The 8,444-nt window shown below is 37.4% G+C and overlaps 1 pseudogene; it reads right to left on the bottom strand.

The window, feature by feature from the left end:
- Positions 1-494: 494 nt before the first annotated feature.
- Positions 495-7,584, bottom strand: LOC117438966 (phosphoserine aminotransferase-like; annotated as a pseudogene).
- Between the last annotated feature and the right edge of the window lie 860 nt (positions 7,585-8,444).

The raw sequence follows: 8,444 nt of genomic DNA, 5'->3' as shown, positions 1-8,444 counted from the left end.
CAGCATAATTAGCTAATTAAAATTCTTGCTGTGACAGGGAAAAAGCAGGAGTCTGACTACCTGAAAGAGACAGTAGGAAGGATGGGATGCAAAAGTGGTCACCGCAGTTTCTTAAAGCCACTTCTTCGTTTTGGCCTGCAAGAGATTCAGTAAGCATACTAACCACAAGCTCTGTGTCTGTTTTTTTGTATACTCTTCTCCTAGGCTCCTGCATTTTATTTATTAACTTAGAACATAGATTACTAATATGCTTTACAGCTGACCTATATAGGATAACTTCAAATAGCTTCCTACTGGAATAAGACCTCATCCTTTTCAAGTGAATAGTTTGAACAAGAGTTACCAAGTGAATGCTTTGCACAAGTAAACCTACAGGAATTTCTATATACTGAAAAGGTAACGTTAAAAATACACTGCAACCAGGTTCTTAAAAGTACGAACATTTGGCTCTGCAACAAATGTTGAAAAACAAAGGGAAAAACATAGGAACTTACACATAGAATCCATTAGATTTGTCTATATATCATAAATCATTTTTGATTGATTAAACTAAGTTTATCCATAGCTGCAGCTCCACCATTATTCTTTATCCATTCTAGTACCAGTCCCATGATATAAAATACTACAAAAGAAAAGAATATTTTTCAGTCAGATTACTAAAAAAAAAGACAAAAAAAACCCAAAAAAAAACACCCACCAAAAAAACCTCACAAAATCACAGTCCTGTGTATTAGTTCAACAAACTGTTCAGTAACAAACCATATATTTGTTTTAGAGTGCTTAACAACCCAGAGTCTGAAGTATTTAAAATAATGACAATTTCAAAGCAGGCAGTATTTTTTTGAACACAGATAAAGAATTCAAATGTTACACAAATCGTTGTATCGCAAACTTCCTGCTTTGCACCACAGAAGGACAAGTCCTGCAGGTTCCTGCAGCCCTGCTAGGCTCCCCAGGCCATCCTCAACATGCTGCAGTGACTCTGCCAGTTCATTGACCACACAACTATCTGTCAAGTCCTACAAGAGCCAGAGGTAGTGCGAAAGCAAGTAGCATCCACCCTGCACAGCTACTATAGCAGAGATACAGCAGTGAGCCTCAGATGTATGTACACTAATAATATCAGAAATCTAATAATATTTTTCAAACAGCAAAAATAAAAATTATCATCCCATTTCTGTCTAAAAAGACCTTTTGCCCACATGAACAGTGAAGTTTGGTGAAACAAATAATGATATCCCACACTTGTTTATTCATTATCATTCAAGTTCTTAAGTAGAGATCTGGAAGCCTCCTGGCATCAGGTTGCTTGGGTGTATTAGTGTTTCAATGCTAGTTAATAAGTGCCACATGAAAAAAATCCCCTGAGGCCTTTTGCCCTTGTGCTTTAGCTACAAAACTCAGCTTGTTTAAGCTAGGCATTTCCCACGACTACAACACTTTCCATAAAAAAAAAAAAAAGCAAACTGTTCACCAGTTTTTATGCATATTACCAAACAAGTTCGCTTTTATTAGTCCCTTCATTACAGATTCCAAGGGGTGACTCAGAGAACATTACCCTACACATTTTCCTAAGACAAATGTTAGCAGGAGGCTGCTTTAAACTTTGCTACTTTCATTTCTATTGGGGATGCAGCATCAAATCTTTGAATACTGCAGAAAGACTGAAGACTGACTTTACACAAAGCACCTTACAGCTTTAAGAGCAGAATCCTGATACATTTATGACAGCACACTATCAACTACCCCAGTGTAAAAGATTTAAGTGAAGCTATGTCCTTGCCAAAAATACAGGGCTACATTCACCTCTTGCCCTCACTTCCTTCAATGAAGCTCCTTGGATAAGTAAAGTTTAAAGAAGTCAGCCTTAGAGGCATCCACAAAACCTAGCCAGCTGAAATCTTTTATCCTTCTTTCATGTCAAAGTAATGTTTCTGGAGCACTTTAAATGCAAAATGCACTCTGGGAGCTTGGAAATTAGACTTTTACAGCAAATTTATTGTTAATTTTAGTAAAGCAGATTAGTGGTCAAAGAGTCAAGCTCTGTAGTGCAAAGCATTTAAAGCCATTAGCATCACCTTAATTTAATTTTACTTAACATCCTGCTGAAGTGGCTTTTGCAAATTCAGTTAATATTTCCTGCCTGTTTGCCAGCAGGCCATTAGAGAGTGCAAGGAAAAAGAGCTGAGGAAAGAAAGAACTAGAAGCTTTGCCAGTTCCTTGCAGGAACTGGAAACAGGCATTTAGAAGCCAAGCCAAACAGATGTGCACCCTGCCAACATTTCAGTCTGTGTTAACATTCTGGATCCTGGAGTGTACTCGGATGTGGGTCTGTAGCATGGAGTGAAATCTGGCAAGGCAGTGATACAAGAGGAGAAAAACTGCTAGTTCAACCTTATTTTCAGCTCCCTTCATCTCCCACTAACTTGTTGATGTTACTGACACATACTACTGAGTTACATCTAAAGCAGCACTTTCTTCTCAGAAGTTCTTTGCAGTGGCTAAAATAAAGCTGCAGAATTTAATTTGGTTTGCTTCTCGAACTTTGTTGCTCCTGCTGGTCTAAATGCTGAGATTAAGTAGAACCTTTGAAATGGAAATAGCTTTGTACTTGGAGAACATGAATGGCTGGAATTAAAACCTAGCATGTGCAAGTACACAGCATCCAAATCAGAAATGCTGGGACTTGGCAGTAAGGAAAATAATCAATCATGGAATACAGGCTTTTCAGTCACTGGGAAAAGAGACACACAGCCCATGTTAAAGCAACAATCAGAAAAACTACAAAAAATCTGGAAACATTCAGGCAAATTCTTGTCTTAACAGGAGCTGTTAGGGGCACTATGTGTACCCCACTGACAAAGGCAGATGTGGGTGGCAGCCAGAGTACCTCATTCCAGCACTACATACTCTACAGTATGCATACTGTTTGGGAAAACTAGTTTGTGCATTGTAAAATCTGGGGTAAACATATGCTTATGAGATTTACTGTTCTCTGATAAATTAAGATAAACTGCCTCTGTTACTTAGGTAGTAAGAATCAGCAGATTCAGAAATACAATTAGTATCACTTAAAAATTGTACTGACTTTAAGCAAGTAGTGGCATTAAGTAGGCTTTATACATAAGTCACTGTACTTTATGCCTATACAGTGCATTTACTATCTGTAGGACATCATTAGGCAACTTTCATGATTTCTACTTTTAAAGATAAGTTCAATTTTTTATTCAAATAATTTGATAATGCAGTCTGAACATTGATTTTTAATCTTGACTTTTTCACACGTCAGAAATTTTGAAGTAATTTAAAAGACTTCAGGGAGGGAAGGGGAAGAGGGAGGGGAGGAAGAGAAGGAAATACCTGGTTTTAAGAATTTGCTTTTTAAAATACTTGTTCTAGTGAACACTGGTATAAAAATGCTCCAGATTAAGAACGGGTAGATACTATTGGTCAACAGCTAAATATTCCAGTAGCAAAACATCATTTCACTAGTTAACACAAGGTAGAAGACAGTAATATTAAAAGAGCGAACCTGCAGTCTGTTCTGCTTATTGCATACATGAAAACACCAGGTAAATGCCAATTTTGTGATCTTGATTGCTAGCAATGATTATGATGCTAGACCAATTTCATTTCTGGATGTCAAGTCAAAGACTGAAGTGAGTAGACAAAGAAATAAGGAAAGTTGTACTAGAGAATAAAAACACAGCAATGACTAAATTACCTTTAAAAAACCCCACCACACACAAATAAAACCACACACAAATAAAAAAAAAACCTACAACTTTTTGCAGTTTCATTTAAAAACCAACAGTAGTAAATAGTGTAGCTAGAACAAGACATATTTTTTTAAAAACACATTTACTATTATTTACAAAGATAGGAATCTGGAAGTTTCAAATGCTGAGAAAAACCTCAGGAAAAAAAAAATCAGATCAAAACTGTACTCAGTGTTCAAGAAGCAAGAATAAGTGACAAATTTCCTATCTGCAAGTGACAGAAGCACCACCACTGAATTGACAAGAAGCTCATAAAAGGCAACATTGGATCCTGAAACTTTCATAATGGAATTAGGACATATATATTTTAGTTCTGAAAATACTACGGTCCTTATGGCTGAGTCCTACTAGGCTACCTAAAAGCCTGCTACGGTCATGTGGCTGGACACTTCCCATGTTCCCACAGGGTTCCTGTGAAACACACCAACGTTATCAGCGACTTGAAGGCAAATACTGAACTTGTGAAGCTTTTTCTCAATAAGAGCAGCAGATGGCAGTGCAGTTGCTTTTCAGACAGGAAATGTTACAGAGCAGGGCAAGTTACCTGTAGCACGGTGGAGTGTTTATACAAAGAGCCGTTCACTGCTTGCGTTTGTAATCCAGCACTACAGGGCATTCTTTCAGGGCAAATCCCAACAAGTCTTCACGTACTATTACAACAGTAACTCCAGCGCAGCCAACATTCTTCTGAGCACCAGCGAAAATCACTCCAAACTAACAGAAGAAGGACTTGTTACATGCATCCACTCGTAGATAACTGATTAATACTCCATTATCGTTATATAAACAGGGTACAAGTCAGCATAACAGCTTCGAGAATGTGTTTGAAAATATGCAAGTTGTAAGTCAAAGAGTTAGAAGTTCTGATTTCAAAGTACAGTTACAGCTATAGTTGTTATCCCATATATATCTATTAGAGCCATCTACCCTTCAACTGAGCAATGACAAATTTCCCAAAGATTTGCTAAATGTTTATTTTGTAGCCACAAAATAATTCTCAAGGCAGCCTGTCCCAATTTCACTGTACTCCATGGAAATTTACTAAAATAAATTCATACAGAGATCACAATATTTTCAACTGATTTTGGTATTTCAGAGGATCATATGTTCAAAAAGGCAGATGAGGAAAGCCCAATATGAATGCACTAACAATTGCCCCTTCTTTCTGCTATACACAGATAAAAAAGGTAAAACATGATACCACAGTGGTCAGTAACACTTCCCACTCCTAACACACTTCACAAATGTAAGCAGGCAAGTACTGTGTGTTCTGTCTCTGTATTGTCTATAAAACAGACACAACAGTTGTGAGGCATAGGAAGCTTTATTAGCTTAAAAGGGGTTACAGATTTTTTCATGTAAAAGGCAATGACCAATAACTCTGATTCATAGTACGTTGCTATGGCCATATACACTATCTACAGACTAAACACAATTCAAAGATATCTTTTTCAGCTACAGCACTGGTGAAAGACCACAAAGCAGACAAACTTGGACAGCCTACTAGCATGAACTATTTCAACATAGTTCAACCTGGTTTTATCAGAAAAAGAAAAAAAAAAAGGGGGGAGAACAGGTAGACACTGAAAGTCCTGAAACTTTAAATTTTAAATTTCAAAATTTGTATTCACCATTAGATACAAAAATCAACAAAACACAATGTTCTGTTTTACACTGCTGAGCATCTCCAGCCACCTAGACACTGACAAACTGTCTAATTATATGCATTTAAGTTTGAAAATGCTTTATGTAGCCCACTGCGTCCAACACCATACCTTGGAAACATCCACAGGTCTGGACAGGAAGTTGATGACATATCACAAACCAAGATTGCTCCTTTGACATCAGGTACAAAGTCAAAATTCCACACCATGAACAGTCCTCATAGCACAGTAATAAACATAAGATGCATCTGGATTAAGATTCCAAGTGCTTGGGTCAGGAATGTCTGAGAGAGACAAAAAAGGAACCAAAGGTCACTGGAGATAAGGAATTTTCCCTGTTCAAGTAAAATGCAGACTTAAGTGCAACCTACACACAATTTTGCCAGTATAAAGCATTCATTATCTTGTTACTTAGGAAGATGTAATTTATCTGCAAATGAAATACACTCAGTGCATTCTCAAATTCTGTGATGAGCCATCATTAGCTTGCAAACACCACTGGAAATTATCAGCCTGAAAATTATCAGCCTTGATTCCTCAAGGGATTTTAATCAAGTTTGCAATCCCAGACTGAAAACTACTTGCCATGGGGTACAAAACAGCATTTCAGAGCATTGAGGCACTGGATCCAAGAATCCTCCAGATTCTCACTGGCAAAGTTCTCCAAGCTGCATTTCTGAGGATCCCCCAGAAGCATTTCAGTCCTTGCCCAAGCTGAACACAAGTTTATCTGCCTACCTTCCCATTTAAGCTCTGCAACTGATTTGCAAAACTAGTATTTCCTCTGTCAACAGGCAAAATACAGGCATGCCCTGACAGCACAGAACAGGTTTTGCATAGAACAAATGGTTGCCCTTGTCTTTCTTCTCTCCTCCAAAACACATGGGGAAGAAGTGCTGTTACAGCCTCCATCATCACTTGCTACCTCTCTCCCTTATCTACAGGCGCCAAATGGTGGATACACTCCCTTGACTGAAAAATTGTAGGTTGAATTCCTTCCTGTGCCTCAAAGAGTATAAACTGATTTTCTAAGTTTGTGCCCTAATCACCTGTTAATATACTAACTCATATGTAGATATATTCTTTGCCTTTCCTGTTGCCACTCTTACCAGTTCAAATGCTTATCATTTGGACCAAACTAAGACAAGGCGAACATGACTAGCAAGACTAGAAACCAGAATTCAGGTATCCCTACCCCAAAGAATTATTTACGTATATGCAAATTATACACTTAAGTTCTTCACACTGTCTCATAAAAATGCCTGATGCCTCAATTACAGTAAACCTTTTTTCTTCTTTCTATACTGTGTTCATTCAGACTGTGTTATGTCCAGTAATAAGGTTCCAGAGGAAAAGCTGAAATGCCTCTTCTATTTCAGTAGCTAACTGCCTGTTATGACACATGGGTGGGACAATATAAGTATTTGGGAACCCACTGAAAGTAGATACAGAATGCAAGACTCCCATCTCATGGGGCAACAAGGTTAAGATACCAAACATGCTTCTGAATTTACAGCAATCTCATTGCAAAGTATTTCAGTTCAAGTACACTCAATTACCCCTGCAAAACAGCTTAAGAAACTCAGTCAAAAAAAAAAAAAAAAACAAAAAAACAAACAACAAAAAATATAAAAAGAAAAAAGGAAATCAGACAGCCCAGACATTTCCCTACTAATACACATTTGCTTCTTGCAGCGTGCTTTCCGCAATCTGATCAGCCTAGCTTCACAATTCTCTTTTGGTGGAGAAGGTTAAGACATCTAACAGATCTCCCAGGTGATGAACATGTGGAGATGTGGCAGGCAATCTTTTGAGTGCTCAGCAGACACTTCTAACTAGTTAACACTGATAACCTAAACAGCTGTGTTGGGCCATCTTTTAGAGTTATTCAAAACACCTAAGCTTCATTCTGAACAGGTGTAGTCATCAACTTACTTGTATAGGCTCCTAGTTTTGGAATGAACAATATCACTTTGGCATACTTCTCTGCTTCTTTAGCTGCTTTTGCTGACCAAGCTCCAGTAATAACATAATCTGCATGTCTTCCCTCCTTTAAAGCAATAAGGTTAAGTGGGACTGCACTGAACTGAGCAGATCCACCTCCTTGGAGGAAAAGGACTTTGTAGTTTTCTGGTACATTTCTGCATGCAAGAAATAACCATCTAATATTATTCACAGAAGACACGGGATGCATACTACTTGATATTATGCATTTATAGGCATACAGCAACAGAGGAAAACACTGTCCATTTCAGAAGACTCTGCCAAGCGTTTAGACAAAATCCCATTAACTTACTTCAGCACTGGTCTTCACTAACAACTTAAATATTAAGAATAATGCTATATATTTTACTGCAAAAATTTGATGAAAAACAAGTTTTTCAACCCCCTTGGATATCATCAAATAAATTCACTCCTAAGTAGCTTTACTATCATAGTACACACATCTTAGAAGATATTCCAGTAGAATTAATGCTCATTTGTAATTTTGTCTACTGCTTGCTTCATGGCTTTTCTGTCAGGCCACAAACTTCACACCAAAGTGCTCACAGAAGAACTCAGCTTTGAGGCCCTTCAGTCAGAAATGCCAACTGTATAGTAAACTGTGCATGTAGAGCAAGTGCCATAATGATTTGTCCATACAGTAACAAAAATTATTTGTTCAAACTAATCATTGAAACCCCTCTGCCAATAATTCTGCCTGCAATTGACAGTCAAGCTTTTTATATGAGATGACTAACATTGTAAGCTACTATGACAATACTAATTCTAATATACAATATAATTATTTCAAACTTCGGAAAACATGTCACACTACAAATAGGAAAAGGGCTCCTGCTCAAGGATTCTAAAATACGTAACATACAGATCACCTCTATACACTAGAGAACTGATTTCCATTGTTTCCATTTATTTTCTTGAAGAAAGTTGATGCCTTTCATTAATTCTATGAATGTGACAAAAATTAAAGTTTTATAAGAAAGGCAACTAATCAGTGTGT

The sequence above is a fragment of the Melopsittacus undulatus genome, unplaced genomic scaffold (genome assembly GCF_012275295.1).
Source record: "Melopsittacus undulatus isolate bMelUnd1 unplaced genomic scaffold, bMelUnd1.mat.Z mat_scaffold_986_arrow_ctg1, whole genome shotgun sequence".
Lineage (NCBI taxonomy): Eukaryota > Metazoa > Chordata > Aves > Psittaciformes > Psittaculidae > Melopsittacus > Melopsittacus undulatus.
This window is presented reverse-complemented; position numbering and strand designations above follow the sequence as displayed.